We start from the raw sequence: 14,559 nt of genomic DNA, 5'->3' as shown, positions 1-14,559 counted from the left end.
ACATAAAAACACACTTAAGCCTGATTTGAGAGACAGTTTTTTTTTTTCTACATTATTTCCATGTAAAACTTTTCGTAAACAAGAACTAAAAGTGATGAAGCCGATTGAAAGAATGTCCTTGGTCTATTTTTATTTGGTTAACTTAACTTATCAGCTCTTACAGTGTAAGACTAAGCATGAGACTGTTAAGAAAAATATTAAGAAAATATTTTGGGTCATTTTTACCAAGTTTACCACTTGTTTGTTGAAATTGTAAAAAAAAGTGAATGAAAATTCTTTTTTTCTGATTTTTTTTAAATCAGAGAGACCTCGTTCAGTTAATCTTCTAAACACTGAAACTTAGACAGTCAAGCTCAGTGCTCACTATTAATAAGCATCTAAAAATGCTAAAATCACTTAAGGTTTAATCAAAACTGTATGTCTAGTGGTATTTATCTTTAATTTGATGTGTGTAATTTTCTTATGAATCTAAATTAAATCTTATAATTTCTTGTATTACTGTTGAGCTTTATCACCTGTCTGTAAAGCACTGTAAGCTGCCACCAGCATGAAAAGTCCTATATAAATAAAATTAATTATTGTTATTCATTATTGGAAGAATAACAATTTAGCCCAGTTTGAGACCGTGTTTATTGTATTAGATGATTTTTCCCTGTGTGCATATGTACCAAAAATAATTCATTTTTACATGACTGTTTTCCATTTTCAGTACTTTTCTTTATCCCTTAGAATTAAGCTTTTTTATTATTGTACCTTTGAGACTGATGTATGCAATTGAGCTCTGTCCTGATTGGCTGTCCTGCATTGTGCTTTGTTTAAAAAGCAGTCCAGACTGAAACACTCCTCATTACTTCACTGAATAGGTGGTACTAAACTGCTGTATGCTGAGGTTGATTTTTGTGACATCACAACAACGGTGAATTCAGAACGGGTTGTTTCTGCAATCACTCACGTACTGTATGGACTGAGGAGCGAATAATATGAAACTTTACAGTATTTGTGAACTTTATTTGCAAAAGTTAAGTTTTTTAGAGTAAGGCCCCTTTAAGATGCTGTAGTGAGTCTGGCTTCGGGCTTTGATGTGGGCTAAATGAGCCCTAGTCTGCTCTACTGTCCAGTGTATTGGAGATAAAACTGGGCTTTTCCTCTGTTCTTGTCCTTTGCCATGGTGCGTATGCCAGTCTAAAACTGACTCCAGAAACGGACACGTCCATTTCCCAGCGCCCCCCCCCCCCCCCCCCCCCCCCTCGTTCTTGTTCTCCCTCTCTTGTCGTTCTCCTTTCCCTGCATTCCTGCAGCTGATCCGGGGCCAGATGGGGGATGATTCATCGTCTCTGTATGAGCCATGATCGAAAAATCAGACCGCTCGTGTTCCCCAAAGCCTCTGAATGAGATTAGACGGCGCTTCAGGCAGCCGCTGCCTCTGTGTAATTGGATGTTGTAGTGCTGCAGATTTGAATGTGTCTGCTTTAGTTTTCAGGAAGAGAGGAACTCCAGCTTTATCAGCCCCTCCAGGATTTCTTCTCTCTCTGTCTCTCTCTGTCTCTCTCTCTTCCCTTTCTTTCTCTATCTATCACTATCTGTCCATCTCACTCAGCTGACTCTTCTGCACACTCCCATTTTCTCTCTCTTTCTCCATCTTAGTCAGCTGATTCGTCTGCACTCTCTCTCTCTCTGTCTCTCTCTCACTATCTGTCCATCTCACTCAGATGACTCTTCTGCACTCTCTCTCTCTCTCTCTCTCTCTCTCTCTCTCTCTCTCTTTCTCAGTCAGCTGATTTGTCTGCACTCTCATTCTCTGTCTGTCTGTGTCTCAGTGTCTCTCTCTCTCTCTCTCTCTCTCTCTCTCTCTCTCTCTCTCTCTCTCTCTCTCTCTCTCTCTCTCTCTCTCTCTCTCTCTCTCACACTCACACTCACACACACACAGTCTCTCTCTCCTTCTTTTCTCTCTCTGTTGTTCTCTCTTCAGTCTCTTTCTTCTTCTTTTCTCTCTCACTCTCTCTCCATCTCTGTGCTTTCTCTCCATGTTGGCAAGGTTTGGGGGGAAAAAAACATATCAAGATACTTCTAGACATTTTTATGATACACTGTATGCATATTTTCTTTTTCCGACATTTGGGAAGTTAAAACTAACAGTGCCACAGTTAATAAAAACTATGAAGAAGTGGTTTGAAACAAAACTGATTATGTCTCTTCATAATGAATCACGCAGTGGTTCAGTGTTGTTTAAGTACTGATGATCCCTGATTCGCTCAGTGATGTGACTGATAATCTGAATCAGCTCAGAACTGCACAGCAGAAGTGAAAGTAAACATACAAGGTAATATCAGATGTGTCTGTGCCTCTGTGTGCGTCTGTGTGCATCTGTGTCTCTGTGTGCGTTTTTGTGTGTGTGTGTGTCTGTGTCTGTGCCTGTCTCTGTGTGCGTCTGTGTCTCTGTGTGCGTTTTTTTATGTGCGTGTGTATGTCTGTGCCTGTGTCTGTGTGTCTGTCTCTGTGTGCAGTTTTATGTGCGTGTGTGTGTCTGTGTGCATCTGTGTCTCTGTGTGCGTTTTTATGTGTGTGTGTGTGTGTGTGTGTGTGTGTGTGTGTGTGTGTGTGTGTGTGCCTATGTCTGTGTTTGTGCCTGTCTCTGTGTGCGTCTGTGTCTCTGTGTGCGTTTTTATGTGCGTGTGTATGTCTGTGCCTGTGTCTGTGTGTGTCTGTCTCTGTGTGCATTTTTATGTGCGTGTGTGTGTCTGTGTCTCTGTGTGTGTTTGTGTCTGTATGTGCATCTGTGTGTGTGTGTGTCTGTGTGTGTGTGGGGTGTGTCCAACCCCAATACTACACACTCAATGACATAATTGGCATGCAAAATATTTTTCGTCTGGAACGTGTGTGCGTGTCTGTGGAGGGAAACTGTGTAAAAGGCAGAAAGAGGAAGTTCAGTCCAGATAAGAGGCGCCGTGTGTGTGTGTGTGTGTGTGTGTGTGTGTGTGTGTGTTAAACGTCTGCATGGGATTGAAATTGAAGCCCAGACCAGCTCCATAAGTGGACAGTAATAAAGTATTTTTTCAAGTACTGTGTGCAGAACTTTTTTTTTGCCCGTTTTCTTGATATTTTTTGCCAGTATGTTAAAACATCCTCTACTGTCTGCTCAGTTTTATTTATTTTACTTAATTTCATTTATTTAAAGTTTAATCTATTGGAAAAAATCAAAACATAAATGATAAAATGTGCCATAACAGGGCTGGAACTACTGAATGTTTTTTTTTTTATTTCATTTCAAATATTCTCATTTTTATTGTCATATTCAATAGATGTTTCAGTTTAATAATTTCATAATTCATTTGGCTTAATGTTCTTTTTTTGCAGGCTTGTAAATTGTATATATTTACTTTGCATTTTCATAAATAAAATTGAATTTAAACATTATATGGTAATGACAATCTCTTTTTAAGTAATTATTTTATAGAATATTAATGATTCTACCCAATCTGGCAACCCTGATCTGTCTCTGAACACCGGTGGCTGCAGAGCAGAGCAGAAACAGCATCTTTTTAAACGTCATCTATTTTTGGTCAGTTCATGTGTGAGCGGTGGGAGTTGATGAACGTTTTATAAGAGTTTTGTAGGAGCATGTTTGAATAATTTCTGGACAGATGTCTAGCCGGCATGCTGCTCTTATTCTCTGTAATAAATGTCTGCTAGTGAGCTGGATGGCATGCTACAGTAGCGGTGATGATACAGCTACCAGTGGCCAGGAGTCCAAGACTGCGCAGTAGGCCTCGCTCTCTCTGAGCGGCCTTCCTTCTTTCACATCCCTCATCACAGTGCTAGCCAGTGCTGGTATCGGTTAGCTGACATAACAGATGTGGCAGTTAGTGCTCTCCTCCAAGCACATTCAGCTGTCCAGCATCCCAGTAGAGATTTTCCATTTTCAAATATTTTATCAAGTTACCGAATATTTAGATATCGCTAGCCTACGCGCTTTAAAACAGAGTGGTTCGTCAAGGGTTCTTTAGCAAAGAAAATGGTTCTAACCATGAACACTCGAAGAACCCTTCGCATGGTTAAAGGATTCTTTGTATAATGAAAGGGTTATTTACATTGATTGAATGTGCACGAATGTGCTATAGATGGTTCCATATAGAACCTGTTTGAAAACCGTTCTATATAGCACCCGAAAGGGTTCTTATATTGTTACAAGCTTGACACTGTAACAATAGAAGAACCCTTTTGGGTATTACATAGAACTGTCTATAGCACATTCTCCATCAATCTGAGGAACCATTTCATGATACAAAGAACGCTTTGATCATGCATCGTTCTATATAGAACCCTTTTCTTTACTAAAGAACCCTTGAAGAACCATCTTTTTCAAGAGTGTAGCTTGCAGGTGGAACTGACCACAACAAAGCTGGGGAGAAAACTGGGTAAACCAAAAAAAACGTAACTGAATAAGCAAACAAAATGAGGTTTTATAAGGTTTTGAGATTACAGAGATGCTGTGTGTGTGTGTGTGTGTGTGTGTGTGTGTGTGTGTGTGTGTGTGTGTGTGTGTGTGTGTGTGTGTGTGTGTGTGTGTGGAGGGTGTAGTGTGAGGAAACTGAAGCTTTTTTGTTGGGAAGAGAACAATAGTGTGAATGAGGCGCTCCTGCAGTCTAAACAGGGAGGAGTGGTGGGGCGGTTAGTCTAACAGCTAGCAAGGTGAAGGGATCATTTCCAGCGCTGCTGCTACCGACGGAAACACGGCAGTGACCTGTTCTTGCGTGTGCTTGGCTCGTCTGGCTTAGTGCTGCCACTAAGTCCTAGTGGAGGCTGTGAATTTGGGGAGTGGGGGGGTGATGAACGTTGCAGATTGGCCTGTGATTGGTACCTTGTTTGCCGAGTTATTGAAGTATCGACCACCAAAACTCACTTACTGCTGATTTATATGTGCATATTTCATTTATTGATTTTATTGTATGCAAACCATAGCAAGCCATTAGTATTCTCACAAATGAAAATAAATGATGTGATATCTGGCGTTAATACCACGTCTGTTGTACCAAATACAGATGAGATTTTTGCAGAAATGTGGCTGTTGAGCTGTGCTGGTTAAACACCCTCAGTGTCTAAAAAGCTGCCTGCATGTTATTTAATTTAATTTTAACGTGGCTACCTTTTCAATGGAAGCTACCACAGATAGCTGCTTGTAGCTGTCCCCCGTTCCAGGAGAGTCTGTGGTGCTGGATCACTGAAGAGAGCAGTTCAGTTTCAGGTGTGTCGGCCAGTGAAACAGAAACCTGTGTGTGTAGCTTTGCTCTCACGGAAGTTGAACATTTCCCTGTAAACAAACTCTCAGCCATGGTGTTAATCGTCCAGCTGACAGCCTGCTGTGAGGATTTAACCTACTGCTACTACTGTTTAACCAACTGTCTCTATTTACATCCTGGCCTTTGAGGTTTCGCTACGTCCAGAGAGCAGCTGTCAAAAAACCCCAAGCGATAATGATCACAGCATGTTGTCCTTGACTGTTTGATTTCGTATAGGAGGTTTAGCCGTGTTGTGACATTTGAGAGTGATTCTCCTTTTTGTGCTCCTCTGAAAAGCTATTGTTCTCAGGCCTCCTATCTCGGAGCAGGCCCGACTTGTTTTTCCAGAATTAGCCAGCGTCAACCTGGTGACATTTTACGCCGTGTAAGCTATAAAGGACAAAATAAGGGACCTTTTTAGGTCAGTTCCACTCAGACCCATCTTGGAGGCCTAATTTCAACAGAAGAGTAGCTCAACTGAGCTCCATGCTAATGCGCTAAGCAGGGGTGAAATGTGTGTATTTCTTTGAATATCAGACAGATACGTGCTTTATGTACTTAGCATAAAAAAATGCATTGCTTTCTCTTCCAGCACAGCTTTGATTTGTGTCATTCCCACAATCCCTTGTGTCAGTCTGTAAGAGTCTTCTCAGACGGATTTAGCATTATATGCTAACCATATGATCAAAAAGACTAACATAAGCGTTTTGTGGCTTTATGATTTTGTAAAATCATAACAAAATATAAAAATATGATGAAATAAATTGTTTTATTTTTAGTACAGTGTTTTATTTTTAATAGTAATTGTTAAAAAAATCAGAGGCTTCAGTTTGGGGCTTTTTCACAATTTTTATGTATTAGCATCACAGGCTCGATGTTTAGGTCTCAAATGCAAAGTCAACATAATAATAGTAAATAATTCACTCACATCCTCAGGTCCTTCACCAGGTTTTGACAGAGTTCTCTTTGAATTCTCTTTCAATCATTAAGTTCATCTGCTGGGGAGGAAGGCGTCCAAAGCGCAACCCACGCTACAGAATGTTCTTCTGTACGTTGTGTGCAATTACACGTTTCCGCCAAGGGGGTCTCCACATCCCCCAGTCTTACATTGTGTAGCTTTAACGCTGCATTTTCATTACAGGAAGCCAAATTTCTTCCCTCAATAACTCTGTCAGTTTTATGTCTCTGTGTATTGTCTCTCGACATCTTAATTTGATGTAAATTATCCAAATTATTTTTTAAATCAGCGTATCGTTTTTACATGAAGTCACTGGGTACATCATCATATCCCTAACATTTTAGTAGCCCCAGGGAGAAGGGTCTGTAGGCAGATCTCATTCCTGAGTCCCCAGAGAGGTGGTGGCTCTGTTGCCAACAGTGTTGTGGTGTGGTATTGCAAATGGAGCCTGAGATTTTTCATTCTGCAGTTTTTTGAGTAAAAAACGAGATGCTTGCTTTAACGATAATTTTCCCTGTGGTTTATTGTGCAGTTAAGTAAATCGTTTTTAAAATGAGAGATTTTATAGTGCTGCTATTAAAACACTTAAGCCAGCGTGTTATTAGTAAATTACAGTAAGAAAACAAAGACAGAGATGCCTTAAAAGTATAAGTGAGCTAATGTAACGCAACATTGCTAGCAGTCAAAACAGCTAGCTGGTTTTCTTAGGCACTGAGTGTTTTATAATAAACATAAACATTGTCCGAACCCCAGTCAAGCCTGATGGAGTTTCTGAGAATGGCCTTGGTAACATTAGCTGGGCAGCTAGATTGGTAATCAGCCAAATTGATATTAAAATTCCACTTATATATATTTGTGACAAACGTTTTGTGTGTGTCTAAATATACTACAGAATCGTGTCAAAATATGAAAAAGAAAGTTGTTTTGCAAAATTATTAAGAGTTAATTTACTTTAGAGCAAAGGAAAACAGTTGTGTAGTTTCGTACACTGGGCAGTCCTCCAATTTCATTTTTAATCATGTGACTTTCAAAAACAGTGTGACATCATTTCCTGGGCATGAGATACAGTGTCTTGGAGGTGAGGTGGACTGACGAATGAGATTTAGGGCGTGACGCTGTTGGATATTTGTAGAGAATGTTGTTTTGTTTGTTTATTTTATTTCTGCCCAATTTTTCCCCCAATCTCCGCTATCCCACGATGCTACCAAGCTATGAGGGCGACGGCTGGAACATCAGCCGTCGATGTCATTGGACAGCTCAGCATGCTTGGAGGAGAGCACTCACTGCTAATTCTGTTGCATAGCTAATCGGCGGGCATTAAACTTACCAAAGGGCCAAATATGGTTGCAGAATCTCTCCTCTATAAACACTGAATACTTTTAGATTTAAAGATAAAAACAGCTTCTGATATTGAATTCTCGTGTGTTTGGATGAATGTTGAAAACCTGATCTGACCGGTCCAATCTCCACTTCACTTGATCTTTGCCCTGAGAGTCAATGGTCACTTGCTGCATGTGGCTTAAAGGAAATGTTTATGTGACAGTGCTGCAGTTTGTGCGGCCTAATACAGCTAACTGGCTAATATGTGCTGTTTCGCTTCAGTTTTAGCAGAATTTCGAGTGAACGTTTCCTTTAAGCAAGTCTTTATAAGCGCTTGGGTTGTACAGAGTCTCTCTGGTCTGTTATTCGTTCCCATCTAATCTTGAGGATCAGGCCACCCGTGGGTTAAGCCCTTTGACCCTTATGACTGTGAGTTTGAGCTTGACCTGGATTTTCCAGGGACTACTGCGTTACTATAGTCTGGAGGATATAAACAAGCATCTGATTTAGATTTTGGGTAAAGCACTGAGGTCAGCAGCCCCATTGGTGAGTTTCTGTTCATTCACTTGCTTGAAAATGATCTGTTGAGTGTAAATGACTTTTTTAGCATTTCATTTTTATTGTTTGTGATTTTTAAAAAAAGTTTTCTTAATTTCTTATTTTGCATTGTTATTAAGCTATCAATTGTTAAAAGTAGAGTCTTGGACAAAAGTTTGTGTACCTCTGATCAAATTCCATGTTCTATTGATTTTCTGAAGAAAAATATAGTCATGATAAAAACATAAAATGTGGCTTGTGCTATGTCACATTTTATACTTTTTTTTTTTCTTTCTCCCAAATCTCCACTAAAATTTACAGTAAATTATCATATTTAAGCATGTTCCCTGTAAAGGATGTATTCATTTATTTTCACTTAGAAAATTAACATAACATGTAATTTGACAGGTATGAAAAGTGCTCTTTAAAGTTTAAAATTATTAGTATTTATTTATTTATTCCTTCATTCATTCATTCCTTTGGGAGGGCAGGCAAATTTGGAGAACCAAACAGGGCCGTTTAGCTGCTAAGCTAAAAAAGCTAAGCAGGAAAAAATGTATCTTATTTGGGAATAAATGACTCAAGTGATGCAAATTCCTTGGTGCACCTGCAGGTGTTGTTACCACACTTATGTTATATCATTCATGGCTGACGTTATTGATGGAATTTTGAGTAAAAGTCCTGGCTAATCATTTTAAAAGAGGCTAGCTGTCATTCATCATCCTGGAAATATTTAATGTGGCTGGTTTAAGCCTTTTTGACTCACTCTTGTGTGAAACTGCGGTCAGTGCCGCGAGGGGGAGGTGAGAAGTTCATCCCTCCATTCATTATTCAGCAGATTTGTGTTAAACGTGGAGCCTCCACTTGTCCCTGAGGGAGGCTGAGTGGTGTTAAGTGAGGGTGCTCTCAGTGAGGTTCTCAGTGCTAGCCTGGAGCGTTTTAGCTTAGCTTAGGAGGACTAGTGAGGTCATGTAGAATTCAGAGCGACAGGGTTGCTTTCGCAAATAACACTCGCTAGACTGACGTTTACTGGACTCATTCAGTGGACTCATGGTTGATTTGTAGACAGTGGTGGTGATGGGAACCAGGGGTCACCATGTCTACAATGCAAATGTAGCCATTTTATTTACTGCAAAACCACCTCTGAACCTGAACATGTCTTCTGAACTTTTATATGTAATCCTGATGATGGTAGATTTGAAAAAGCACATTTTTGGGGGACTACTTTACCTTAGAATGACCTGCACGTACATATACACCACAAATGCCTTGATGTCTCCGACATCAGGCAGAGTATTCATAACCATGTTTTATACCATCCAACTCCGAATGGCTTTCACATCCCAACAATCGGTTTATCCAGAAGTTTTGTGGAATTTTTTTTTTTAATTGATATAGAAACACTGAAACAAGTATGAGTGTTTAAATGGGCAAAGTACAGCATCCGTGCCATTTGTCCAAGTTCTTCTTTTTTTTCCTCACTGCTTTTGGTTTTGGATCTCAGACATCTCTATGCTATATGCAGCCCTCTCTATGCTATAAGCTATTTTTACTTATTTTTCTAATAGATAAATACCTTTTTTAAATGAACTTTTCATTATATTCTTAACTTTAAGTCTAAACATATTGTCCTTATTAGCTCTGTTTTATAATTCTGCCCATAATAGAACTGAACACTGAAGCCTTGATTTTGTTATAGGTTGTGTTTTGTTAGGTTAGGTTGTTAGTTGTGAGGTCTCATTTGTCTCCCAGCCCACAGATTGAGTATCGTTTTGTAATTTGTTTTATTGTCTTTGTAATGGCTCTGTATTTTTCAGCCGCTGTTCTGGGCTGCTGAATTTACAGGCATGGCTTCTCCTCTGCCACCCGTATCATTTTGCTCTCTTTTTTTGGCGTCTGCTGTTTTTTTTTCCCCCATCACTCACAGCACTGGTGTGCAGTCTATTTCCAGCCTCTGTCTCAGTTAAAGGCTGTTAAGTGTGTTTGTTTGGCCTCAAGTCAGCCACAAGCCCCAGGACCAGTGGTGGGACAAACCACTGGGTTCCCAGCAGTCCTCCTACTGCCAGGCATTCCGGCTAGTTTGGATTTTTTTTCTTAATGCCATCTTTACGAAATCTGCGTACAGAGATCAGCACTGGTCCCCGTCTTGTAGCTCCATGATGGGCACCTGTGCATTGAGACCCCTGGTGCAACTCACTTGCGGGTCTTGGGAAGCATCTCTGCATCGAGTCTCCTTACCCAGCTCCATCATGGGTCCCATTGGTCCTTTTGATGCAACTCTGTTCTCTCTCTGCAACTCTGTGGGCACAGTGTTCCAGCACTGCTTTGGGCCTTCTGGTGCAGCTCTGTTATGGGCTCCATGGCCCAGCTTTGTGTTGGTAGGCATGGCAGAGCTCTATAATATTTCCTTATGTGCCAGTTCTGTTTTTGGCCTTGTGGTGCAACTCTGCTTTGGGCCTCCTGCCTCAATTCTATTGTGGTCCCCCTGGCACAGCTCTGCATTGGGCCTCTCATAGCAGCTCTGCCATGAGGCCCATGCTCCAGCTCTGTGTTGGTCTGCCTGGCAAAGTTCCATTGTAGTCCTTATGAGCCACTTCTGTTTTGGGCCTCATGATGTAGCTCTGTCTTGGGCCCTATTGCCCAGTTCTGCAGTGGGTCCGCAGGCACAGCTTTCAAGAGCAAGCTCTGGTGCTGCTCCTTTGTGGGGCATGTGGCTCAACTCTACATTGGGACACTGGGCCTCCTGATGCAGCTTTGTTGTAACCTTTCTGGCGTGGCTCAGTCATAGGCCCTGTGGTGCTTGCTGCGGTTCCTTAGTCTGCAGCTGCACTCCAAATGGCCCGGTTTTACGACCTGCCAATAGCTTGTAGATTTGTGGCCTTACTGCTCCTTTGTTGAGGGGTGTGACAGACTAAGTTCCCGAGCTTAGGAACGTAAAACAGCATAATTGAAGAGAGGAATGTTCTTGGCGTTTTCTAGAAATGTAGTGTTGTAATGTTCTTAGGAACATTATACTCTCTGAGCATTTAAAGTAAGCCGTATTGCTTCCTAATGAATTAACCATATTATTATACTGGCAGTTTGTTTATTTTTTATTCAGACTGTTTACAAGTTGGGTGAGGCCTGGAAATAAGGTATGTGTGGTAAATCTGTTGCTGCTTTGCACATGGTCATTACAGCGGATTTGCTTGGACCCCTCAATGCTTAAAGGGCTTGTATAATGAAAACTGACGTGAATTTTTGTCTTTCTTAAAAGAAGTTTAAGAGTTTGATGCAGTATGCAAACACTGTTAAAACATCAACTTCTGCGCCACGCCATAAAAATCTGAAAACTAAATTACTGTTTGGTTTTTGTGACTTCATAAAAACAATGCGTTTACATATTGCTGCCTGTTCAGCCTAGAGTAGTTAAGCTCCACTCTTTTTAATGCTAAAATTATAAGGGGTGTTTCAGCCGGGTCTGCTTTTAGAACAAGGCACAATATAGGCAGCCAATCAGAAGAGAGGTCTTTTACATATATCAATCTTAAAGGTACAGTAATAAAAACAGGCGGTTTCATTCAAAGCGATGAAGACAGTTTGAATATGGTCATGATGAACTGTGACTGATTTTGGTACATAAAACAATACAGATTTCATTAGTGGGCAGATTTAAAAAATAAATTGATATAAAACAAATATAAAATATCTAAAAATGTGGAGAGTAGTAAATAGCGGACCATTTCTGGTTCTTCTAATAATGATATTATAAGTTCTTCACTATGAAGAACTATGCTGGAGATGGAGCTGCCGGGTAGAAGGAGAAGAGGTAGACCTCAGAGAAGGTTTATGGATGTAGTGAAGGTGGACATGGAGATAGTTGGTGTAAAAGTAGAGGAGGCAGTAGATAGGATAAGATGGAGGCAGATGATCCGCTGTGGCGACCCCTAAAGGGAGCAGCCAAAAGAAGAAGATAGTTCTTCAGTGTAGGGGATGCTGATTATGAGGCTGGTTCTGTTCTCTGTAATAGTGCTTTCCATCATGCTCTAATGTAGAAAACAGTGAATTGGGGGAATTTCTGTCCTATAGTAGCATTCTAAAAATTACTTCTGGTTTTCCAGTGTAGGGAATAGTGATTAGGGACCGTTTTGGGTATCTCTTAAGTTATTCTATAGGGTGCTCCAATGTAAAGAATAGTGATTTGGAATAATTTCTTCTTACCCTAAAAGTGTTCTAGGTAGTGCTGCAGAGTATGGAATGGTGATTAGTGGACCATTTCTGTTCCCTGTAATGGTGTTCTAGGTAGTGCTCCAGTGTAGGGAATAGTGATTGGATGACCATTTCTGTGGGCAAATTGATGGACCTATTTAGGCACCAATACTAGTCCCTGTATAGTTCTATATAGTGCTCCAATGCAGGGAATAGTAATTGGTGGACCATTTATTTTCCGTATAATAGTGTTATTGGTAATGCTCCAGTGTATAGAGTAGTGATTAGTGGGCCATTTTTTTCCCCTATATTAGTGTTCTAGGTAGTCTTCCAGTGTAGGGAATAGTAGTTGGTGGACTATTTCTGTTCTCTATAAAAGTGTTCTGTATAGTGCTCCAATCTAGGGAATGGTGATCAGTGGACCCTTTCTGTTCCCTATAATAGTGTTGTAGGTAATGCTCCAATATAGGGAATAGTAATTGGTGGGCCATTTCTGATCCATATAATAGTGTTCGAGGCAGTCTTCCTGTGTACGGAATGGTGAATAGTGCTTCAGTGTAGAGAAAAGTAAATAAGAACCCTTTCTGTTCCTTATAATAGAGTTCCATAAAAGTGCTCCTGATTTTACCATGTATGTAATAGTGATTATGGAACCTTTCTGTTCCTTATAACATAATCTGTTCTAGATAGTGTTCCTGATGTTGCAGCATAGAGAACAGTAATTAAGGGACTGTAACTGGGGTTGTTTTTGGACCTGGCATGCTCCATTACACATCCTCTGGCATCCCTGACGAAAAAGAGCAACTGCAGCCATCAGCAGGCTCCCCTGGCCGGAATGTCTCACCACGTTACTGCCGGTCAGCTCCGTAGGAGGCTCCCTCAGGGGTGTCTGCTTTCTTTTTGAACCTTATGGCAAGCCTGGGTCACTGGGCCAGGCCAGGGGTCAGTGTGGCAGTCATGGCCTGTGAGGGAAATTGTTTTTCTTTGGACTTCAAAAGACACAGGTTACAAGCGAAGTGTCCCAGGGGTTTGTTTCTGTCTATCGGTATAAATGTGACCTCATAGCATGATTTCAGTGAATTGTTTTACTCAAATTTCACATCAAAACTAAATTATCGCTATGATTTGGTTTAATTTGATTCAGTTGAGATTCATAGAGGAGAAAAAAAGGGTGATACCCATGCTTCACGTTCTCAGCACACTTGATTTTAAGAAGTGCCCTATCTTAATAACACAAAAGCAAAAAATTTTTACACAATGTATTGAGTCTTATTATAATCAATTACATTTTTTGCCACTTAAAATCATACAGTCACTGATTTTATAATCACCACCTTCAGATTGATGCGTCACGATGCACCGATGCAGTTTTTTTTCACCCCTATTTCTGTCCCCTGGCCGCAGTACCTGCGTCATGGCAGAGCAGCGCGTGTAATGGATACGGCTGTAGGCGGAGCTTGGCATGGCGCCATGGCGATGTGATGGTAAAATCCTGGCTGAGACGGCACCCGATCAGAGCAGTGACATTAACGCGCGGTGCTTTTGTCCCGACTCAGCTGCTGGAAAGGGTCAAGAGGTCATTGTCCAGGAGCCGTGCAAAGGGTTCATGTTCAACTACAACAGCAAAGCTGAGAGATCATAGGACAGTTAGCGCGTTCTTCACGAAACGCTGTACTAGTGCAAGCTCTTCATGTGTATAGCCTTGAGATGTTCAAAGTCGCTCAGCTTGACCGGTGAACTAAAATGAGAGAGACTCACTCCAGTTTATTTGAAACCCCTTCCGCTACTACCCCCTGGCCACTTTATCAGAAACCCACTGTATATATATATAAATAAAATATGCGTGGAAGGCCTGCTTTAAGAACAGCAAAAAAAAGTGTTTTGTCAGGTAAATAGATTTTAAATCTAGTCAATAAATCTATGTCTCCTGTTATGGGTTGATGTAAGCTTACTTACAGATTATTTAACTTATTTCCAAACATTTTACTTGTTTTAATTGATTTTATTAAGTATATTTATTTCGGTATATTGAAACCAGGAAATTTATCTGCCAATATAATAAGATTTTTCTTGATAAAATTACTTTACCTAGCTCCAGACATTTTTACCTGTAATCTTATAATAAGTACACAACTATCTAAAATTAAGAAATATTACATAGTTTCACTTGACGAGATGCTTGTAGGCTGCAACTCCAGCTAGTGTTTTCAGGTAACTTTCTGGTAAATGAGTAATTGGTAGCTTAATAAAAATGAAAAGCATGACCTAAAATCCAGGTGG

General features: G+C 40.5%; 1 protein-coding gene across 1 annotated transcript in view; it reads left to right on the top strand.

The window, feature by feature from the left end:
- Nucleotides 1–14,559, top strand: part of LOC108424691 (E3 ubiquitin-protein ligase SMURF2) — an 83,785-nt gene that overhangs the window by 16,159 nt on the left and 53,067 nt on the right. The gene's annotated exons all lie outside the window — the stretch shown is intronic.

Source organism: Pygocentrus nattereri, chromosome 30 (assembly GCF_015220715.1).
Source record: "Pygocentrus nattereri isolate fPygNat1 chromosome 30, fPygNat1.pri, whole genome shotgun sequence".
Taxonomy (NCBI): Eukaryota; Metazoa; Chordata; class Actinopteri; order Characiformes; family Serrasalmidae; genus Pygocentrus; species Pygocentrus nattereri.
Note: the sequence above shows the minus strand (reverse complement) of the source record. Positions and strands in the feature narration are given on the sequence as shown.